Here is an 8,612-nt window from a genome sequence, read left to right as displayed (position 1 = left end):
CTATTCTACAGTAGTACTTTATTATGAATTACCAATAGTAAACTACCCTTGTCAAAATAAATAAAGCAAGTACATCTCAGGATTCCACATTACTAATTTTATAATGCTGTCTTTTAACATTTATTGCTACTCATTTGCACAATTTAGTTATCTCTTGGGAATACTCGAGTCTTTAGTGTGAATTACTATAGCATTAAGTATGAAATGACAGTGCTTCAAGAAATTTTAAAAGAAATGCACTCTTAGGCACAGATTAATGGGAAGTAGTGTATCTCCTTCTACATTTACAGCTCCCACAATGAAAGCAGATGGGCCACAAATATGCTTTTTGCCAAGTGGTCATTTTTAGTAGCAGAACAGCTAACACAGCAATATTCTAAGTCCATTTTTCCAACACAATCCCACAGAGAAACTCAACATCCTGTAGCAGAAAGAACCCTGAAGAGACATCAGATAGGATTCTATCCTTCCCTTGAATGACTGCATGCATCATATGGATCCTTCATCTCTCCTGGAAGGATACCTTCCACACTGTGCATACTTTTGAGTCAAAAATATCTGGTGTTGTTTAGGGAGTTGATAAAGTACTTTATAATTTATATAGCTCTTTCGTCTCTACATTATTTCATTTTCACCTCTCCATAGGACAGAATCTAACAGGTAGGGAAACTGCTGCACCTATTAAGAAGTAAATTATAGGAGCATTCTGCTACAAAGTGCCAAAATCAGTACCAGAACCTACAGATTCTAAGTCCTTGTGGGTTTATTGTTAACTTAGGAAGCTCTCTCGGTCCATGACCCCATAAGGGTTTCATATACCAAAAGACTGGTCAGAGAGAGCAAGGCACATGAAAAATTTGCTAAGGTGCATTCTTCCATCTAAAGTAATAAATCCCCATCCAAATTAAATAATATATTTGCCCCGTCTTTGAGGGAATATGGTTATCTTTTATGAGTAACAACTAGAATCATCTTGAGCTAGTGTTTTTTGAGCTCTTGCTAACTCCCAGAAAGAATCATTGGTAACATCTCTGGAGAAACCATTATCCCCAAATTTAACCCACCCACAGTAGCTATACAAATACTAAGTTCTTAATGCATTCCATACCTTACATTAGCTTAAATTACAGCAATTGGAACTATGTAACAACTAAAAAAAATACCGAAGCTGTATGTATATGTCATCAAGTTCATGGTAAACTATTACTGTCAGTCTATATAAGTATAGTATAAGATAGGAAATACAAAATGGAACTTTAAATTAAACCTAGTTATAAATATTAAATACAGAAATGATGACTATCGTATTCTTGTTATTATTCTTATCCCCACAAAAAAAAATCCCTGCACTGTACCTTCCTTTGGGATCCTTTATTCTCAACCCATCCTCCAACCCACTTTTTTTGTCTGAAGAGTTCCTGCTGACACTGCTTGGACCCCAGTTCTCAGTCTTTAGGTGTGGCTTTCCTAGACAATTTAAACACATCCTATCCACTCCTCTTCTATGATACCCAGTTTAACTGTATTTCTCTTTCAATATTTCTAGTTTGCATTACAATTATTACTTTACACAGTTATTATTTTACACATTTGTCCTACCCTTGAATTTTGGAGGCCCTCACATAAAGGACCATATTTATTTATTTAATGGTGGGTAGGGTATACTGAACACCTAGAACAGAGACTCAATAAAGATCTGGAATTACTGCATAAACAAGTTGAGAAGACATAAAGTACTGAACTCTGATGACTAAAAGCCAGTACAACCACATCATAAAATTAAGTGTAATATTTCCTTATAGTCCATATATAACTTGCTGCAATGGCAGGTGTAAAAACAATTTAATAAAGGTCAAGAGGGAAAAGCATTTGTATCTTTCCATAGCACTGGAAAGAGAGTAGAGAGAAGTTTCAGATTATCATAATCCATCAAGTTATCTCTTATCTCTTCTGGACATTAGTCAAATGGGTTCACTTATTTGTACTAATGAACAGAAATCCTTAGGTAAATCATTGACTTCCTTTTGAAAGGAAGCCAAATTAATATTAGGATAGGTCAAAGTTAGATCCAGAAACTTCAAATATGAGTATTTAATTGAGTGGATTTAACTTATCTTCCCATGATAACTGATAGCAGAAGCATTCATTTAATTGGAAAGCTTCATGAAATAAAGCAGGACATACTGAAATCCTATTCCACAGTTTTCCATGAATCACTTATCTCTAAAGAAAAATGAAGTTACTGAGGTGGTAGCAATTAGTTTTTAGTTAACTGTCACACTGTCACACAATTTCAATCTTTGACCAAGAAACTGGATAACTTTGATATTTTACTTCTAAAATTAACAAAGAATGCCAGATTTATGTGATAGTTAAAATGTTCACAGTAAACATACAAACTCTTTACCATGAATAACTCTTAATAGTAACACGGAGAGCCCCAACACAGAATTCCAAAACAGCATCCTTAGATTGGGGGGTTGTTGTCACAAATGTAGATGTAACAAAACAAAACAAAACTATTTCATCAGTTCAGAAGATCAATGAACTTTAGTAAAGAGATACAGAAGATAATGAAACACTGTGAAATAAGAAACACAAATTGATCTCAGATCTGCTTTCCTGGTGGCTCAGATGGTAAAGAATCTGCTTGTAAAGCAGGAAGCCTAGGTCCTATCCCGGGGTTGGGAAGATCGCCTGGAGAAGGGAATGGCCATCCACTCTAGAATTCTTGCCTGGAGAACTCCATGGACAGAGGAGCCTGGTGGGCTACAGTCCATGGGGATGCAAAAGAGTAGGACACGACTGAGCAACTAACTTTTTTCATATTTTTTTGATCCTTTATTTAAAAGAAAAAAAAAAAAAAACCATAAAAACAGGAGGATAAAAATCTACATACTGATTACCAACACAAGTAATCTTGCAGACAGGGGAATCTGGATGATAGTAGAAATGAAATTAGTGACCCTGCTCCCAACCATCAGTCATGAGATTTAAGATGAAAGGCAGCTCCTTTGCAACTAGAACATATAGGTGGAGGCTTCACATGCTGTGCAACTTTGACGGGCAGAGTAAGGGAGAGAAGCATTTTTATCCTCAGAAAGTAGTAGAAAGAGAAACCCTCAAAATTCAGGACCCAGGGAAGAAACCTAAGAGTAAAAAGGGGGTTCATATTTCACAGCATCAGTGGCTGACCTGGGTACTGGGAGTCACTGCAGCCACGGAACAGGAGGGGACGAGGGGGCGGCTCTGCCGGAAGTGAGTGCAAGAAGCCTCTGGAAGGTAGTAGAAATAGCCACACCAAGACAGACTTCTAGACTAACGTACTTCCTCCCTCGCTGGCTTTGCATACTTGTTCGAGTTCATAACTCACCAAACCTGTCTCTTTAATAGAAGAGGAGAATATCAATACCAACATTTTATCAGTGTTTGCCAGGAAAACAGAAGCCACTTTATGTTTCCTAACTGTGAAGGGATTAATACAAGAAGTAGAGAATTACCCAGCCATTGAAAGAGCTGGGCAGTGAAGTCCAGGGAAGTCACAGCTGACCACCTCAGCCTGAAGAACTGCTAAGGTTGTGTTTTGTTTTCAAGAGCTCACATGAAGCTGCTGTAATCCCTGCAAATACACAGACGCTCCCACTGACTCTGTCTGCAGTAATGAAGAGGGTGGTTCTCAGGAGCCGGCCAGGAAGCCAGTGCACAGCATTTGCACAGCATTTGGCTAAACTGTTTTCAGACGATGACCTACTCCTTCCTTCTGCCTTTCTGTCAAACAGAAATGCTTCTGCTTGACATAGGCCAACTGCAACGTACAGGGAGAGGAATTCTAAAAAACAAAGGCCTTGGCTTTAGCTTTTCTGCACAGCAGGGAGGACCTTGCAAACAGGTGGTGACCAGGCAATTACCCAGCATAACTGGAAATAAAGATTAAAATAAGATTATGCATGATGAGTATACAGTGAATATTGGCATTACTATTTTCAATTTCATCATCACTATCATTACCTTTATAGGGCAGAAACAACTGCTGGCAACACCGACTATATAAGAGAGAATACGTCTCATTTGGTTGCAGGAAGAAGAACCATGCAAGAGAAGCAGAGTTTGATGGACTTTCAGGGAATGAAAACAACTCGAGAGGTTTTTTCCATTGTTGCTGCTGCTGTTGTTTAGTCGCTCATTTGTGTCCAACTCTTTGCAACCCCATGGACTGTAGCCCACCAGGATCTTCTGTCCATGGAATTTCCCAGGCAAGTATATTGGAGTGGGTTGCCATTTCCTCCTCCAGGGGATCTTCCCAACCCAGGGACTGAACTTGCGTCTCCTGCATTGCAGGCGGATTGTTTACTGCTGAGCCAAAATTGTATCAGTGGACTCATATAACTTAAACAGGCAGAAATTAAACAATGTTATCTTACAGGAAAACAAGGAAGAAGAAAAGGAAGAGAAGGAGGGAGGGGGGAAGGAAGACAGGCAGATGGAAGCGAAGGGTGAGAGAACCTTGAATTTCAACCCCAAAGCTTTGGCTCTTTACTCTAGGTTAACCACAACTGATTAGTTCTGTTTCTTAGCCTAGTAACTGGAAAAATGCCTACTGTATCTTGAATTAGCAGGAGACATGACAATGAGAAGGGCAGATTTAGTTAGCAGGAGTTTAGAAAATAGAATCAAGCACAAGAAACTGAATAATAAAAATGCTAAAAATTATCACTGACATCTCAGCAAATTCACCCAGCACATGCCTTATGTGTGACAAATTGTAATACAGAGAAAACTGAATGTACTGACACTCTAATACAACAGAGTATCATCAGCAAAACCAAACATGTGTTGGGCCTCTCTAATACACACAGCTCCGCACTGACGCAGTGGAGACAATGACCCACAGGCAGAGGCGGCAGACCAGCCAATGACCGATGACAGCACCAATTAGCTCATGCCAAGTGTTCACCGACTGCCACAGTCCAGCAGTCAAGACAAGGAGGTCGCAGCTGAAATCAAGACGCAAGAGTAGCTCTCTATCAAAGCGAAATAAAGTAAGAAAGTGAGTTAAGACTTCTCTCTTTGAAAGAGAGCAAAGAACAAGGGAAACAAAATGAAAGTCGTTGGCAGTGTTCCCAGAGTTCCAGGAGCCATAAAGCGGCTCACCACACTCTGGGAGGTCGGTCACTGGAAGGGGGTCATCAATCAGTCGGGTCACACGGGGACACTCCCTCTGGCCCATTTAAAAGGAAAAAAAATAAAGACCTAAACAGCGCCACAGTATCAGTCCCAGGAATCTGGGATCAGGATGGTAAAAGAGGCATTTATGGTACAAATTAATCCAAATGACCAAGGAGGGCAAATGTTTCTGACATGAACGCTGCATGCCATAAAGGACCTCGTGACCACGCGTTAGAGAGTGGTGCACTCTGCCAGAAAGGTCATTTTGTTGACTGCAGCCTTTTTCCTGAGTCTTATCTGCCCAAAACATACACGTAGATACCCACGTAGGTCAGCAGCATGCCAATATACTCAAGAATGCATGAAGACATTTTATTACTTCTATTCTCATGCTTTTTGATGAACATTAAAGTGTTTTTTTACCTGGCACTTTCTCACATTGGATTGAGTTGCACTACATTGGATTGCACTGGATTGTAACGGATGGTTTAGAAAAAAAAAAAAATAGTAATTCTAGTCATACATTCAGTGGTCACTCAAGAGGTGTCTTCAATGTTCTTGCTCCTCTCTTGGTTACAAGCAATGCTGTGGTTTTGTGTGACTCCTCTCTAAGCAAATGAGGCCAGCTCCCCCACTGCCTTCAGACTTTAAAATACCAAACCCCAGTTATAAAGGTCTTCTACAACATGCCCATCATTCAGACACATCTTTTAGTACAAATCTCAGATAACACATTCATTTCTCTGTAACTGACTGTGGTCCTTCCCTACTTAAAATATCTTTTTTGCTCTTTTATGGAACATTGCGACTTGTTCCCAGTAAAGACTGGCTTGTGACAAACTCCCCTCAAAACCTTAGAGAATAACAACGACCACCTTTATTATTTCTTATGTTTCCGAGTACTGGCGTGGAGGTTCTCTGCTGATTTTGCCTATTCTCACTTAAGAGTCTGCACTTGGCGGGAAAGTTCCAAAATGGCCCCACCCACGCTGCTACCAGCCGGTGTGCTTTTGCTTTCTTCAACACATCCTTTCATCCTGCTCTAGCAAGACTGGTTCAGGGATATCATGGTCTCAGAGCAGAATTCTAAGAGGGCAAAGAAGGAAGCTGCAAGGTCTCTTGAGTCCTAGACTTTAGAGATCCCACATCATTTCATCTATATTTTTATTAGGGTCAGTGAGTCAAAGCCAGATGTGACTCAAGTTGTGGTAGAGGAGACTTTACTTCTTGATGAAAGAAGCTATGAAGAATTTATGGCCATATTAAAGCTACCATCATTCATCATCTGGTCATAATTTTTTACATCCTCCCATATGTAAAATACATTTACCTTTCCTAAAGCATCCTATGAGCCTTACCCAATAAGTAGCACTGGATTCAAAATCTGACATCTGATTATCTGTATCTTGTTCAGAGATTTGTAAGCTAAAAACACTGATGCAACAAAACACACACACACACACACACACACACACATCCATCTAACATACATTGGCAACATGGGGACAAAATGATATCAATAGAAATAAGGTGAATACGTAAACTCAGTAGGAAGAATGGGATCACATAGAATATACTGGCTCAGGCTAATTCTGAAATGTAGCCCACTACTTATGACCAGTTACTCTAACACTGAAGGCACAGGATAATCCTTGATCATGACCCATATATGCTCCCTAAGAATGGTTCCCCACTCCATTGTTCCCCTAAATTCTTGGTTCTTTCTCTCCATTCATGGTTCTGCTCTCAAAGACACTTTTGCCCATGGCATGGTTCTCATGGCATACTCTGTCCACAGGTCTCTTTTCTAAGTATTTCTGCCCCTAAAGGGCAAGTCCAAGTTGGTACCCTTTTCACCAATTCAATACCAAATATTCTTTGATCTAGAAATCACATGACCTTCTCTTCTCCTAAAATGTGCTTTCTAATCAGACATTTCCTTCTTTAGTGCATCTCTAGCTCCCCATACTAAATCACACACAATTAGGAAAAGCACATGGGCACCATCAATCTCTGTCTAGTGACCTTCTTAGTCAGACCCATATGGGTATTTAGTGCAATATCTATCTTTTGAATTACAGTAAGTGAATGTTTTAACTACTCTTCAGCCAGACGCCATAGCTCCCAACAGTGCCTTCTCTACTTTCCTAGCCTTTACCTATAGTCAGTCTCCTTGCCTCCGTCGGTCACTTGGTCCCAAATATTAAACCTGTCTAGGGTTTTGCTACCACAGAACTTGTTTTCATTTCCTGTCTGGCAGTTTGTGTTTCTCACCAGCTGGGGTGCCTTGGTCCCTTGCCACGTGGCCCCTCATTCTTCAGTCAGTAATAGCAGCTTTTTGACATGAAGGTCTCAGGGCAGCATTCCAAGAGCACAAGGCAGAAGCCACACAGTGTCACTTCCATCTCATCCTATTGCTCAGAGAAACTGATAGGTTCGGTTCCCATTCGAAGATCAAAGAAACAGACTCTACCTTGATGCAGAGAACGTGAGGCCACATTTCTACCACACATCTCTTATTAAATACTTTCATTCTTACCAGCCCTCTAGGTTAGGGACTCTATTACCAGGCTATCTCCTGTATTATTTGGCAGAGTTTGTTATTTATCTTTACTTAATTATTAATTCAACAAAATTTAAGGTTTACCGTGGTATTACATCATAGTCATATGTCTTATGCCATACCTATGCAAATGCTTAAGACAACATATTTTTAAAACTGGGAAACATCTATTGGTTATTAAGCACTCATGAAACTTACCAGCCTTTCTAATATGCTCAGTCTGCCTTCTGCTAACAGAAATGTGAACTATGTGTCCTTGGGGGAAATAGTTAAATTTCTTTTAAAACAATTATTTAGATATTTTTTTTTCTTTTCTAATTTGGATTTTGTACACCAAATGGAATTGCAGTGTAAGGAAATTTATAAATTCACCTTCAGAAAGAATACATATTGTAAAAAGTGAGAAAATGACTTAAACACTCTCATTTGAGAAAGGATATATTTTTGATTATCAGTTGAACATTTTTTCAACCATATTGACCTTTCCCTCTACCAGGGAATTCCATGATGAGAATACTATTTAATTAAAGTATGCTTTGTTGCCCTGTTGTGATAATTACTTATTTCAACTAAATGTTTACATTCTTATTTTACTTTCACTTAGGCATACTTTAAAATAAAGTTGAATGCTCATTTGTTTTTCCCCAAGCAAAGTAAAGTTTGATATATGAGGGTGAAAATGCATTTCATTGAAGGTTAGATTTTTAATTAATATTTTTTTTCTTATTTTAACTATGTGACATTGAGGAAATCACCTGATCTCTTTGGATTTCTATCTTTAAGATAGAAAATAGAACTTTTTTCGGGTCTTACAGCTCGAAGACACCTTGTTCTCTACATGCCTATTTACTAATGCAGTTCAAGGACTCATTCGATTTTTTTT

Source organism: Giraffa tippelskirchi, chromosome 6, assembly GCF_054371585.1.
Source record: "Giraffa tippelskirchi isolate mGirTip1 chromosome 6, T2T-mGirTip1v1.2.pri, whole genome shotgun sequence".
NCBI classification, from domain to species: Eukaryota; Metazoa; Chordata; class Mammalia; order Artiodactyla; family Giraffidae; genus Giraffa; species Giraffa tippelskirchi.
Note: the sequence above shows the minus strand (reverse complement) of the source record.